The 15,208-nt window shown below is 33.1% G+C and overlaps 1 protein-coding gene across 1 annotated transcript in view; it reads left to right on the top strand.

Annotated features, from left to right (window-relative positions):
* Positions 1-474: 474 nt before the first annotated feature.
* Positions 475-15,208, top strand: part of LOC112057779 (homeotic protein antennapedia) — a 301,651-nt gene continuing 286,917 nt past the window's right edge. The window contains exon 1 of the mRNA XM_052883782.1: positions 475-608. The gene's annotated coding sequence lies outside the window, so the exon portion shown is untranslated. The remainder of the gene's footprint in view (positions 609-15,208) is intronic.

The raw sequence follows: 15,208 nt of genomic DNA, 5'->3' as shown, positions 1-15,208 counted from the left end.
CTACAAGATGGATACCTTCTCAAAGATCAGAACTTAAAAAAACTAAATGGGACCACCTAGACACACGTTCGAATTAAAAACTGGATCAGGTTTCACAAAGAAAATATGGAGTAACGTCGTTGCAAGATAAGGTTGGCTCGTGAAAAGTGAATTTCCATGTATGTTCACAGACTAATAAGGTACATTTTTTACACATGTGATTACGTTTTGACATCTTCACTGCAATTACGCAAATGATACAGATCAAAGCGCGCAAATTCGCGGTCTCTAATTGTAGTTAGTGGACATTATTGTTCGGTACTTAACTGAAAGTCAGTTTTTCTTGCTCATTAAAGGGCCTGCATATGTCCGTCGACCCTTTTTAAGGTTGTACCCTAATTAAACAGACGTATATAAGACATGACTGGTATATCTCGAGCTTCACATTAATTTTGTATTGATATGTTCAAGACTGAAAATAATAAAAGTGTTTCTTGACAGCAGTATTTTCCAGTTGTTTTCGATGCATGGCTAAATTATTAAATTTAACTAATAAGTATTAGCTTGATAATAGGTAAAGTGATACCCAAAGTGACAAAAGAAGATTGAAGACGTTCATCCATTTAAAGGTAAGATTATTTTTTAATTAAAGTAAATTTTATAGATTTCTTTTTGCAAAACATTAAACAATTACACAATAAGCTATTTTTTTTACTTTCATCGTGTCGGAACCGTTTTTTAAAAGTGGTTATAATTAGTTTATATTTGTTTTGTTTTTGGCTACTTGTGGTGAACGATTTTGATTTCATTTTATTTGATGTCTCTTTTATTAACTCTCCAGATAAAAGCGCGTTAACATGGAACAAATATCGTTTATTCGACGAATATCCCTGACACGTGTTATATTTATTGTAATATTCTTCATATCATAGCAAAACTATAAAACAAAAAGTCGTTCTAAAAATTTCCGCGTAGCAAACATGCAAGCAGTGAAACGCTACGAACCGTATCTCAAAGCTATCTCTTACGCAACACTAGCATTCATAATATATGTGCAAAGGTCTGTATGCTATTTCCCCGTCTTATGTAGCTTCTTTTTTTCCGCCATAAAGCATTGTTGGCTGCTTTATTCCTTGATTTATAAGAGACGTTGGAAAGACAAATAGCTGGATTGTGTTCCAAATTTTTAAAGCCACATTTCGTTCCGCGTACTCGCGCCCCTAACGTAATACGTTACGGGATTTGATTACTCTTGATCATTGTGACCATGCGTGATCTAAAACCAGGGCAGGGACATTTTTAATCTGTATTTGGTTAGGTATACTTCAATCATATGCATATTTTATTAGGCACCTTGCGAATCAATACATATAGAAAAAAAAACAAAAAATTAAGCGATTTCAAGATAACTGTGTTTTCTCGTGTCTACATTTACACGATATCTACTACAATCAATCTGTAAATCGCATGATGTCGTCAGGCCACCAAGAATGTGCATACCATAAAGTTGCAATTTAATGTAAAGTACTGGTAAATATAAAAGTCAGTGTTTTCCTCTATTTATTGTTTTTTTTATTATTCTTTGCAAATTATTCTTTGTATTTACTAATTGTGAAATTGTATTTACTAAAAATAATGTTGACAAATGAAATTTTATTTTAAAAAATGTATAAAGAAAGATATGGTCTTTCTTTTTTGTGTACGTTATATAATAACTAGTATAAAGCCTATGTTAAAGTATCTACGTTAAAAATAATTTCATGTTTATAAAAAAAATCAATTTTTAATGCTTGCGGTAGGTAGGTGCCTACGTAAGGTAGATAAGTAATTAAAATGTGTTACAATTTGTTTAAAACAAATTTAGTTTTAAGATGAACGATGATGTCATTCGTTTCATAATTTCCTATGATTTCTCACACACTAAACGGTTTTAGATCATTAATCAATACGCAGTTGAATTTTCTAACGCAGAGCAAGTATTAAAATCCACGGTTTTGGTACAAAAGTGTTACTTAGAAGTCCTTATTAAAATGTGTTTTTCCAGTATCCTCGCTTAGCCGAAACGCCACCTATCGGCCTGTTAGAAAGATTTAATGGGAAATTCTCTCATTTCTATCGGTCTTACGCCGAGATTTATTTCGGCTTCGTAACTTTTTTCCATACGACTCAGCCTTTGCGAATTTATGAGTGTACCTATTCGTGCTATTGCTTGCATTTATCTGTTCTTATCTAAACTAATATTATAAAGAGGTACAATTTGATGTTTTGATTGTTACGATTTAACACGTTCACTGCGGCACTCATTTTTCTGTACTTTCCCCTGGTGCGTTACGAGGTTTTTTGACCTCGTACTAATACTTTATGTGTAGCGGAACGAGGTCAGACGACCTCGTAACTCTTGAAGACTCTAAAATTCTTTTTTTTGCTTCAATATGAAATAGTTGAACGAATGTTGTGAAGATTGGATTACATTATACAAAGTATTCGACAGTAGTTATGAACCTACATTAGAAATATCCATGGAATCGATATGATACAAAAAAAACATTTACAGGACATGGCCTACTTATGGCGGGGAGTGGGGGTTTTAATCTTTAAATAGTAATTACCTACCTACTACCTAGCTGTTATAGTTTTCCTTATAAATTTATTAAATATCCTACTTTTGAAAAAAAAAACAACCATTAAGTTGGTAGAGGAGGGGGGGGGAAGACCCTACCAAAAATTAGCCTTTAACACTTTAATATTTTACAAACAGATCCCTAAATCGAATCTTCCCGCATTTGGAGCTAAGGTTATCAAAAAATCGAATCTCACCGCAAAACAAAACTAACCAATTGAATGGCAACACTTAACTGCTATCGCGACTTAATTTTTACCCCATAAACGCCCCCACGAATCGCGATACGATATGGAAATTCGGCTCCCGTCGTCGGCAATATTCGACAATATTCGGCCGAACGTGCGTCCCGAGCTAAATTGCCTATTTATTCTTAACTTCATATATTACTTTACGCGCGTTGTCTGCGCAAAGCGATATTTATTGTTTGACCGTTATTGCGTCAAATGACGTATTGGTGGTACGTATGTGTGGGTTAAGGATGGCCTGCGCGTGACGTGTTAAGCGGCTCAGGGTTAAAAAAAAATATAGGTATGTCAGTAAAACATTTCCCGAGTTAACGCACCAAGTTTTATTGCCTATTGTCATACTTGTCGTAGCGATACAAGAGTTTTATAAAAAAATATTATAAAAAGGTTCCTTAGACTTATTAATAAGATGTAAAGATTGAAGGAGCATTGTGTATGCTTTGTGTAAACAGAAGGATTTTATTTTGGACTAGCGGACGCCCGCGACTTCGTCCGCGTGGAAATCAATGTAAACTTACAAGCCCAAAATTTTTAAAATTAACCTTAAGTGGTGAAATACACCACTTAAGGTTTTTATTTTAAAAATTTTTGAATCACATTATATTTCATATATTTTTTATGATTTATAAAAAAAAATTAAAACTGTAACTTTAAAAATGAAGGATTTTCTACACAAACTTTTAACCCCCATTTCACCACCTTTTTATTTTATTTTCGCAATAAAAAGTATCCTATAACCTTTTCCGTAATATGGTTTTAAACCGTGCCAAGTTTCATTTGAATTCATTCAGTAGTTTCAGCGTGATGCCCGAATAACAAAAAACACGGATAGACAGACAAAAAACCAAATCTCAAATTGCGAATAAATATATAGAATTCGATCAATTTTATTATATGTATAGATAGATAGATTAGATATAGATTTCAAAATTTAGTAAGTAAGTAGGTATATATTTTTAAATTAGCATCTGCTTGTAAATGATCCTTTAATACATCTTTAGACTTATAAAGGAGGCGGATACTAGCCTATAATAATATAGCATAAAGCATGGTGATCTAATTATCCTACTTTCTACTAATATTATAAACGCGAAAGTTTGTATGGATGTTTGGATGTTTGTTACTCTGTAACGCCGCTACTATTGAAGCGATTTACCTGAAATTTGGAATGGAAATAGATTTTACTTTGGATTAACACATAGGCTACTTTTTATCCCGGAAAAATCCATGGTTTCCCTAGATTTGCGAAAACTGATGATTTTGATGATATGAATGTTTGTTACTCTTTCACGCCTCAACTACTGAACCGAATTAGCTGAAATTTGGTATTAACATATATTATAGCCTGGATTAACAGGCTACTATTTATCCCAGAAAAATCCATGGTTTCCGACGGATTTGTGAAAAACTAAATTCCACGCGGACGAAGTCGCGGGCGTCCGCTAGTAATTCATATAATAATAATACATAGTTAAAGCACTTACCTCGGTACCCATCCAGTAGTTCAGGTCCTGCAGGAAAATCCGAAATAATACTCTTTAGCAACAGAAGTATCATTTATCAGCCGGTAACCGAATGTAATGGCGATATGATATTGGGTGGGACGCTATCTATCGTCTGCCAGTCTGCGGATCGTAAATAACCAACATTCATTACTCCCCCACAGACGGCAAGTATTTAATACAAAAATCACTATTATTCTCCTGTAAGTGGAAGCGACCATTATGCCAAGAAACCAGGTTGTTATGGCCTTGTGTAGATTTTCTCCGAAATTATCGGAATACAAATACAAATGCTTATTTACTTTCTTCATATTATTTATTATTATCTAAAGAGTAAATAATAATAGTTTATTTAAAGGTAAAAACCCAGTGTAAAACAAACATAATAATAATAACAATACAAAAATAGTAAAAATAGTAATTAAAATTGACATTACACTAATTTAATTGTCTAACTAGTATAGGTATTATCTATACATATTCGTATGTTCTGCTACTTTCTATTAGGCTCTTGGTGCACTGAAAGCCAATGTTTATAGATTGAGCAGTCCAGACACTCAGCCAGCGTGGTGAGAATCTAATTTTTCGAGGATCGCAAACGGTACCAAAAATTTGCGATTCGCGATCGGATGATCGCGAAAAGTCCGGTACTCTGGCCATCGCGAACATGCCCGAACGTAAAGAAATCAAAATCTAAATAGTTACTTTTTTTAATAAATTAAACGCAAGCTCGTAGGAAAGTCTTATATAAGTTTAAGTTTTAATGATTAATAAAGAAACGATAATAAAGCTTGTTGTTAACTGCTGATACGATTTTGTACTTAGTTCTAAATAAATTTGTAAAATCGTGGTAAACAAAAAAAAAACTTTGGCTGAGTTTGTTAAGGGCTCTTCTAGGACCAAGACGCGTTTGGTAGCCTCGCGACTTTAACTTTAATTTTTTAACTTTAATTACCACCATTAAATCATGAGATAACTTGATGTTATTTTTTTTATAGTATACGTATACTACCTACGTATAAGAAATATATTACCTACAGTAACTACTAAGTATGTACAGTACAGTAATGTACCAGCTATTATTTTTTTTTAATTCTTTATAAGTTAGCCGTTGACTACAATCTCACCTGAATAAACAACTGAACTGAACTGAACAATAAAAATAATAATAACTGATATTACTTATATAACTTGTAAATGCAGTCCAACCAAGAAGCTACATATCGATACAGTAAAAAGAAAAACAGCCATTTTACGCTTAGTCGAGAGAATAGGAATAAGTTGACAGGGACTTCGTCTCTGAATTATGTTTCTCAAGATAAACGACGTGGGCGAAATGAAGTCGCGACCCCCCACCCCCCCACTACCCCCACAAGGCAAAGGACATAAATTTTTAAGAAAAATCCGCGACGTTTTCTCTCCGAACGTGTGATTTGGATTATTAATTGAACACGTTTCTTGTTAAGCTTTTATTTTGTTTCGAGCCCTGTGTTTTAGGATTTTTTTATGTTAAAATAATTTTAAATAATTTTATTTTGCAAATGATTTTTTACTAGATGCAAAAAAAAATTTGTTTCGGAAATATATAAAAGTTTGATGATTCTTTCAATATTCAATTTTGATATGCATTATGGGACTACTAGCAAGGTTAACTACGAAAAATATTGCCTAATATGTAGAAATAATACTAAAGTTCTCGTTTAAAAAACAAAAAATTTATTTTAAAAACATTTTTTACGTAATATTAGCGAGAATACTCATTATTGTAAGCTAATATTTTCCCTTATATTTTAGGGTTTTATGTTATTTAACTTCCTGTATTCAATTCTACATCATTTGTGATATATGCGTAAAAATCAGCAGAACTTTAAATGTGCAATAAAGAAAGTTATCTAATTTTACTGTTTATAACTTTTCAATGTTTCGAAAGCTGCCTACTCAGATTTATTTATCACGGAATAGGGCTGCCTACTTAAAATTCAAAATAAATGAATTATTTCTTTAGTATTTTATAAGCAAGAAACCAAAAAAACCAGACAACTAAAATTAGCAACAATAATATCAATAAAAATAAATATATGTATATAATAAAATAAATGTAGTAGGTATAATACCTATAGTAATGAGTAGATCCAGAAATCATTTATTATATCTATGGAGTATCGGAAAGATATTTCACACACGAGTTTCATTAAAACGACGCCAAACAACTCATAATCGCGTCGTTTTGCGAGAACTTCGTCAATCGGTACACCCTTCTATCGCCATTCTTTTTTACTGTTTTTCTTACATTAATAACGTTCCTCTATCTACTGAAAGAAATCTTCGCTGACCTGTATTATTGTCATAGGGTAATTTACAGCGCTCATTTATTTGCCGATGTCCCCTCTTATTTTCCGTTCGAGGCCAATCGGATAGACGCTACTGTTGAAAATTTTTCGTAAGCAGCTATACATCTTGTCGCGAGTCCTATCTTTGGGCGAACATTCGACGGCCGCCCCTATACTGCTGGCAAAGATTATTTAAGAAACAGAAGTGATAATAGTTTTTAGTAAATATTATTTACTAAAAACCTAAAAAAATTAAATGAACTTATACTTATTATGAAGAATTTACTTAATAACAATTTTCTTAATAAGAAGATATTACCAAATGTTGCTAATATATTAATGATTTTAAACATATTTCGTGGTTGTTCATTATTAATATTATTTAAACGGTTCCATACAAGATTTTTAATGTCGATATTTCGACCCAGTTGCATGGATCGTGGTCACGACGGGACTGTTGCTAAAATATGTTATGTAGGTACATATATATAGTCCCAAAGAACAAAAGTTTTCTTATTATTTTAACGCAACTTGTATGTAAGAAACAAACGTTTCTTCATTTCATTTTTTAAAATCATTTTCATAAGTAAGTATTACCACTATTGGTGATATAGTGGATATAAATAAAGATGTGATGTTTATTGGACTAGGTATTCTATTAGGTACCACTATTACACTAGATTAGGTCATAACGACCCATTCATACATTTAAATTTTTGGTCCATTAAAGGCAATAAACAATAGTGTAAACGCAAAGAAAAAGCGTCCTTACTTATGTATTCTATGTCACTATCATCTAAATATTTTTTCTATACCTGATAACGATACAGCGATGCCATTAGCTACCTATATTTTTCTGGATCCATTTCCTTTTCTATAATAGGTACCTCTGACAACATGTAGGTACATGCAAATTTAATTATGATCGCTTGAGTAGTTAATGCGTGAAAGCGTAACTAACAAAGAAATTTACATTCGCATTTTAGATATTAATTATAATTTACAGGGCAAAACTTGTCCAAGTTTAATATAACGTATTAGCCCTAAACATGTGAAAACTACCTACCTACCTATAGGTATGAAAACATCATAACTACTCAATTTTATGGTGACCTATTTTTATTTTATTAAGTATGTATCTATAAATTTCATTTGCTACTACCATAGTTTATATTATTTTGTGAAAATTAGGTAAAAATGTAAAATAGGTAAATCTCAAGAGGCCTGTCTGTAAATTACTTATGCTTAATTCACTCCCTTCCTCCCCCTTGCACCCCCGATCTCCCAACGTAGCTAAAACCACTTGTGCCAATTTTCTCAGGGACTTCTTCCACTTTACTTGAGCTCTTTTATCTCCCAAATTAGATGACGTATCTCCACTTAGAACACAATTTGAAACGCATATTTATGTTATATAACAATAAGATTCAATTTGCTTTGCACTGGCAACAGTGATATTTGACTCTCGTGAATGGAGTTTTTAATACTTTTGTTTAAGTTTGTAGGTCTAATATTTTTTTCTACTCATTACTAATGTATTTAGCTCTTAATTAAGTGTTTTACAGTTTAATCTGTTTTAAACAGGTATCAAATAATAATAGTAACGAAATCAATATCAGATTTAATTTTTATTTTATTATAATATTTAAAAATACCTACATATTTTTAAAATATGTACCTACCTACCTACCTTATTGCTAGCTGATCTATTTGACTTTGGTTTTGTAACCATTGTTATGTCTTAATGAAATAGGTATAACTATTGAATTTCTCAATATCTAAATAAAATAGGTAATTTTTATTAAAAATAACAATACAAAATTTCTTTGTTAATATTACACCAGGCTTCATAGATATTAATATAAGCAGGACATCCCACAGTAAATCCTCAAAATTTCGCTTCTTAGAAAGAAAAAACACGCGTCAGAATGTTGACAAAAGATCTCGTAAATTATATAAAAACATCCTTTATGTATTTTTAAAACGTTGAATACATCGTAATGTATCACCGCGTCGTGTAAAGAAATTTGGTAAAGCGGTATTGTTGCAGAAAAGGTTCCGTAGAAAATTACATTTTTATCGTCAAGGAAAACATTACGGGAGTTTTCTTTCCAAAGATAAACGCGTCTAATTAAAAGCTATACCTTAGAAGGAAAACAAAAGTGTAACTACCTACATAGTTAGATATATTTTATTCAGATAGAAAAATTATAGGATTAGATTTATTATGATGGTGATAAATACGTTGATAGTATAAGATACTTTTTAGAATTTATTTTAGAATTTGGTAGGTAGCTATTAGAATTAAAATAATAGCAGGGACCTTACCTATTACTTACTTGGTACAGTTGCGCTATTGCATAAATGTAAACCTTTCCAGTATTATCCTCTTTTTGCCAAATTTAGTAATTTCTATATTTTATGGTTTATTTTCCAAAAAAAAAAATGGTTAGACTACCAACCTATTAAAATAAACCACTAAATAAGGACATGATAATTTTATTTCGAAGCACTAATTTTGTAGAAACGTAGGGAGGGACTTCGTACAAGTTATACGGAACCCTAGAAAAGAGGAAACCTAATATGAAAAAGTCGGCCAAAAAACCGACTCACTCGATCGGTGAGTCAGATTTTGTTCATTCGTCCTACTTTTATTTCTCGTCACATGTAGGTAAATTATTTCCGAGTGTCATAACTCTGGGGCTCGGCCTAAGGCCGCGGCCACACCGAGCCTAATAAATCTCGCCTGTCGGGATCAGGTGACACCACCTTCTTTATGTTTTTTCCCAAGCCATTTTACTGGAAAGATAAAAATCTTTACATATTTTGACGCTGCTTTACGGGGCTCATTCTCAAATTACGCGCGTCCATTACTTAATACTGAGAACGGACCACTTTTGTAGGTGGCTACATGAAGAGCATTAGATGAATATCATCTTTTGTTAATTGTTAGTATCTGCTTACCTACCCGTACTTAAGGTACGGAATATTTTAAGATTTTCGAATTTACGGAATTTTTGACGTGACAACGTCAAATGACGTCATACGTCGTTTCCTCGCTCTAGGGTAGCCAAATTTTTTTACAAGAAATAAAGTATATTCTGGTCTATGAAGATTAATTATTAAACAGTAGGTATCTTAGAAAAAACGAACATTTTCTTTTGAAAATTGCAACCATTCCACCAGTATTTTCTTATGACGTTGTCACGTTCAACTATCGTCAGTACCTAAACCGACTTTACAGACAACCGATTTTTTTTAGATATTTTAAGTACCTTCTTACTAAGCTTGTTGTTTTCTTTTTTTTTTTTTGAGAGCTTGTGGTGGGTCTAAAGTATCTAATGAAAGAGAAAGTGTAAAAAAAATAAACTTAGCTTACTGACTTAGAACATGTGTGAAGATTGCTAAAAGCAGTAAATTATAGCGTTAAAATTTAATATTGTTTCAATATTGTATTCTACGCCTAAGTACCTATATTAAGCTACACTAGAATTATTAGGTATTGAAAGCCTTACTTGTTCTAGTAAGTATTTGGAACTAAGTGATATTTTTATCGTATTATTAGATGTTATTAAAAGCTTCCCTACAATTTATCTAGCATAAAAATCTACAACTAGAGAAGTATACAAATGTAAAGCATTGTCAACATTTTAGACACCGTCTTAATGGCGCTTACACTCATCCGTCTACATTTGCAAGTTTGTTCTCCACACATACATGCGGTGTTTTACAGTGTAGAAAGGATTTACGTCGCAATAAAAATTTATGATTAAATAACATCCAAAGGGTAATGGGAATAAAGTTGATAATTCTTTATTCAAATAAATTGAACGTCGTCGCAGTGATTGTGACATACGCACACATCGACTATTGCGTACACTTAATAATGTCGCAAACGAAGCTGCGTGGTTTACTGAAAATGCGACGTAAACAGAGAAAAATTTGCGCTGTTTTTCATTGCGCCAACCGACGACCGGCGAGGAAGAGTTACGGTCGCAACGTTCACAGGCGATGTATAAAACATTAGTAGATACAGAAAAGTACCGAACTGACTGCCGTCTATGTACCGTACACCGCACTGGGCAAAACGAAAATATATTACTATTCCGAAGATTTAGGAGTGTTTGGACCGAACAATAATGTCCGGCTTTTGTGGAAAAAGATAGATGGCGATGCATAGGTTACACGGAATGGTTTTTCTTTTGTGAGCGAATGTGACTTCAGCGTGCGATGCGAGCGTTATTAAGAGTGTGCAATATGTAATTTGGTGGTTACAAATGGTTCTGGATCTCAGATTCTGGAAAAGTTAGGAGCCTGATATTTGGGTAAATGATATTCCAAAGTGTTAGCTTCGTTATGACTATACAAAATACACAATTTGTAAAACTTTTCTCGATAGTTTATTTTTTTTAAAAATACATGTTTTGCTCACATTTTACTCTCAATCTCAGGAAAAGCAAACTTATTTTCTTAAATTTTTGTTTTGTATAGAAAATTAGGTATATATCTTGAACATGGCCATTTTGTTTTTCGTTATGTTGTTTAATTTACTTGCAATTAGGTAAAAATGGTTTTGGCGCTCACGTCATAAAATTTACGTCACGCGTCAATCGCTCCGTGCTTTTCACTCACATGAAAGTCATAATTCGGCGTCTCGCTTGCGCTTTGAATTTTATCCATATCGTACCGACGTGCTGCGCGCTCTTAATAATATTTATTCGATGTTATGTGTAACTAACGTGACTCTTATTGCAGTTAAACATGACCTTTGTTACAGCTAGTCTTCGGTTTCGTCGAGATTTCAATTGGACCTTTTAGACGCAGCTTTATTAAGGTATTTAAATATATTTAAATATTAAAGTGAAAGGTGCGCGGAATAGATTGCGCACAAAAAACGCAACGCTGTCATTAATTCATCGAATTTTACTGCGCATATTTTTTTCATACCTAGTGCCTAGTGGGAGTTTTCAATGTTTACATACTGTTAATATCGTGTTAACGTAAGCGCGAATTTATATGGAATTGAAACAATTGTGCAGTAGTGCTACTAGATGGCGCTGTTTCAATTCCTTAGAGATTCGCGTTTACATTAACGCGATCGCCATAGTATCAAACATACACAGAGTTGTCATTTAAAAACTGCCAGCCCTTTCGACTGCGTTCAAGAATTGTCGACAATAATATTTTAAGAACGAATGAACTGATTTGGAAAAAAATGGGCACCAAAGAGCTAATTAGTTTTAAGAATCCATTGGTAGGTACAGGTAAAAATTAATAAAAAAAACATTTTTTTTAAAATTAGTAGTTTTTTACATTAATTCTGAAAATTTATTTGTCTATATCGGTGCGAATGTTTAATAAAATCTATGTTTGATGAAGTTTCTAATACTCAGAATAGCTTCTTATGGACTCGAAACGTCGAGATCCGACGAAAACTCGATTGCCGTAAAACGGAGTGAAATCTTTCATGCTTAGATACTAATTACTTATTACTAGCAGGAAGTTAAAAAGTACGTTACGCTTATAAAATAATTCAATTAGTCACATTATATAAAACAAAAAGAATAGGCATGATGACTAGGTTTGAATATATATTTTTTTATTATTGTAACTTTTTGGTAAATTATTTTAGATTGTAGGTTAATCTTTTACTTTAAGTTTTTAACCGGACTCTGCAGTGTTGTGAATGCCTGTAAAAGATGGCTGCCTTAGTTCAAGAATTTTGTAACTCACTTATATATAATGTTTTCTGCTGTCATTGTTGGCGTTACAAATAAACAAATAAATATATTGATTTTTATGATACATTCGGGTAAATAAGGTCAACGTTAATTAATTTATACCTACATAAAAAGCAATTTAAAAAACTGTCATCATCCCTATTGAAGAGATTGAAATACACTGAGCAATAGAAATAACCATTATCAAGCTTTTAAAGTTAAACATTCAACAATACAGCTAAGCCTAATTATCAAGTGTGGTTTGGTACAACAGCGTCTTTATAACAAAAACGGTAGGTAAGTCTTTCCCACACCAGTAGATAATCTGTATCGAACAAACTTTGTTTCGCACCTTTTTATACAGATATCGACACTCGATTATGAGATTATTATGCAGTTTACTTTAAAAACAGACGAAGAACCCACTAATAGATTCTAAAAAGGCGTTACATTCAATGGAGTAGGTATTGTTACAAAGTATGATAAATGTGGTACTTATTCTGTAGTGGTGTGTAAAAACTATGACTAAGTTCAATGATCCATCATCCATCGTTTTAAAATGTGCTTTCTTATAGGTGCTTAAAGAAAACTCAACTGACATCAATAACAAAAAAAAACAGCAAACAGAGAAAATCGCGATTCTTGGGTGGTGTTCTTTAGTTTTTTTTCTGTGGTCGGCATTCAAAATTACTTTAATCTATTTAAATGGAAATGACAGCTCTCATATCATTCGGAAAACGTTTGCCTCGCTAACGTCCAAGTACGTCAAGTTAGATGACGTAGACAGAAAACATAGTACTTTCAGATATCGACGAAGAAAATAGCGAAGTAAATTGTACCCAGTTGGTACAACAGCAAGCCTTAAAATCAAAAATTGAATTGATGAAGAAAAATTAGATTCCAAGTTGCCACGTGTTGCCGTGATTAGGGTTTGTATTTTACTGTAATATATTGTTTTATTGTGTAAGTTGTTTTAATTAAGCAAGAAGTCAACGAGCAGTCAAGGTGAGTGTTGTCATATCGTCAAAGGTATTTTTAAACTTGATTCTATCGATAACAAGCCCGAAGGGGCCGATCGTGTGGTTTCGCCCTGCCTGTTATTTCGTAATAACACTACATAAATCAAGATCAAGCTTTTCTAGTACCTATTACAAAAATAATGAGGCCACCTACGTTGTTAATTCCTCGTAACAGAAAGTCTTCACCTTCCAGTAGCGATCTCTTTATTTTGGTACCCAGTATCGCTGCCCGCGACAAATCAATCGTCAGCTTTCCTTCCAGGGTGCGCGCGCGCATCGTGACTTGAAGTGGAATCGTTCATTATTTCTACAGGGTCGAGCTAGGACACTTGTAGTATACTAATCTGCATATTAACTCCATACTGTCTCTTTTGTTTTATGGTCCAGGTACAAGCACATCGCGTAGCTACCTAACTACTAAGGGTGCGTTCACACTTGAATTTATCATTGGACGATTGTCGTGTCTCGCTGTTTCCATCCCATCTATAGTTACATACTTCGTCGGTAACCGCAAAATCTATATATATAAAAGAAAGTCGTGTTAGTTACTCCACTTATAACTCAAGAACGGCTGAACCGATTTAGCTGAAAATGGGAGGTAGTTTAGAGCCAGGAGAAGGACATAGGATACCTTTATTTTGTAGGGGTAGGGTAAAAGTTGAAAGTTTACATCGAGTTTCACGCGGACGAAGTCGCGGGCGTCCGCTAGTAGCAAATAAAAATAATGTTTGTACTTACTCGTAATGATATTTCTACATATTCGTATCTAACACATTCTTCATAAATTATATCGTTCATTAAGTATTTCTATAGCGTCTATAAATGAAATTATTGTTTATACGTAGGTAAATGATAAACGACAGGTCCCATGTTTCCATTTTGTATGGAGGCTGGGCCTTTATTCTAAGTGTCAAGTAAGCAGAACTAATTATTTTTATCTGAAAAGAACATAAAATATAATAGGGCTTAAAACTGATCGTCGATTCGGACGAATTCTACGCCTGAGCCTTTAGATATAATTTAAATTTAGTATATTTTCTTTTTTAATTTTTATAATATGTAGTTATAGATATTTAGGTACGTAGTTTTAATATTATTGTAAAACTTTATAAAATTGAATAAATAAAAAGTAACAGTAGATGGAGAAAAAAAAAACTGAAAATATTTTTTTTTAGTATTGTTTTTATTAAATTTTATATGAGTCAACTATCCTATCGTTTACCGAACTTCTCTAACTATGATGCGAGTATGATCAAACTTCCAGCCTTCATAAAAGAAACGTATCTGTCTCGGGCTGCTCGACAGGAGTGATAAAGACAGACTAGCGCCGTAACGCGTTACGTTACAAAGCGGTTTACCCTCCTACGAAGTACTTCAGAATGAGGTCTGGCTATCGCAGGCGTCGTTCTATAACATTCACGCGCACGCCATATCTCCTTCGAGGTAATGTGCCACCTGTAGACGCGTCAACGATCGTAGCTATTAGTCAACTACAGCGCAATTACAAGGCAATTGCTACTGTAAAATGGCCTGATAAGGACTCTATTATTGATTTTTTTGTCTGTTAATAGGTTTTGTAATTGCTTCCTTTTACAGGCACGTTGATTTACTGCATTTTTATACCATCTGCAACACAACTTATATAAATTACAGGAAATTAAACATGAGGGTAAGGCTGCCAACCTCACAAATAAAGACAATGTAGATATCTATAGCATAGTTTAGGCAAAGTAGGCATCTCCAAGTTCGTGAACATGTCTGTCTAACTTTCTTCATTTCAACGATTGCAG

Source organism: Bicyclus anynana, chromosome 10 (genome assembly GCF_947172395.1).
Source record: "Bicyclus anynana chromosome 10, ilBicAnyn1.1, whole genome shotgun sequence".
NCBI lineage: Eukaryota > Metazoa > Arthropoda > Insecta > Lepidoptera > Nymphalidae > Bicyclus > Bicyclus anynana.
The sequence above is the reverse complement of the archived record's forward strand: the minus strand, read 5'-3'. Positions and strand labels throughout refer to the sequence as shown.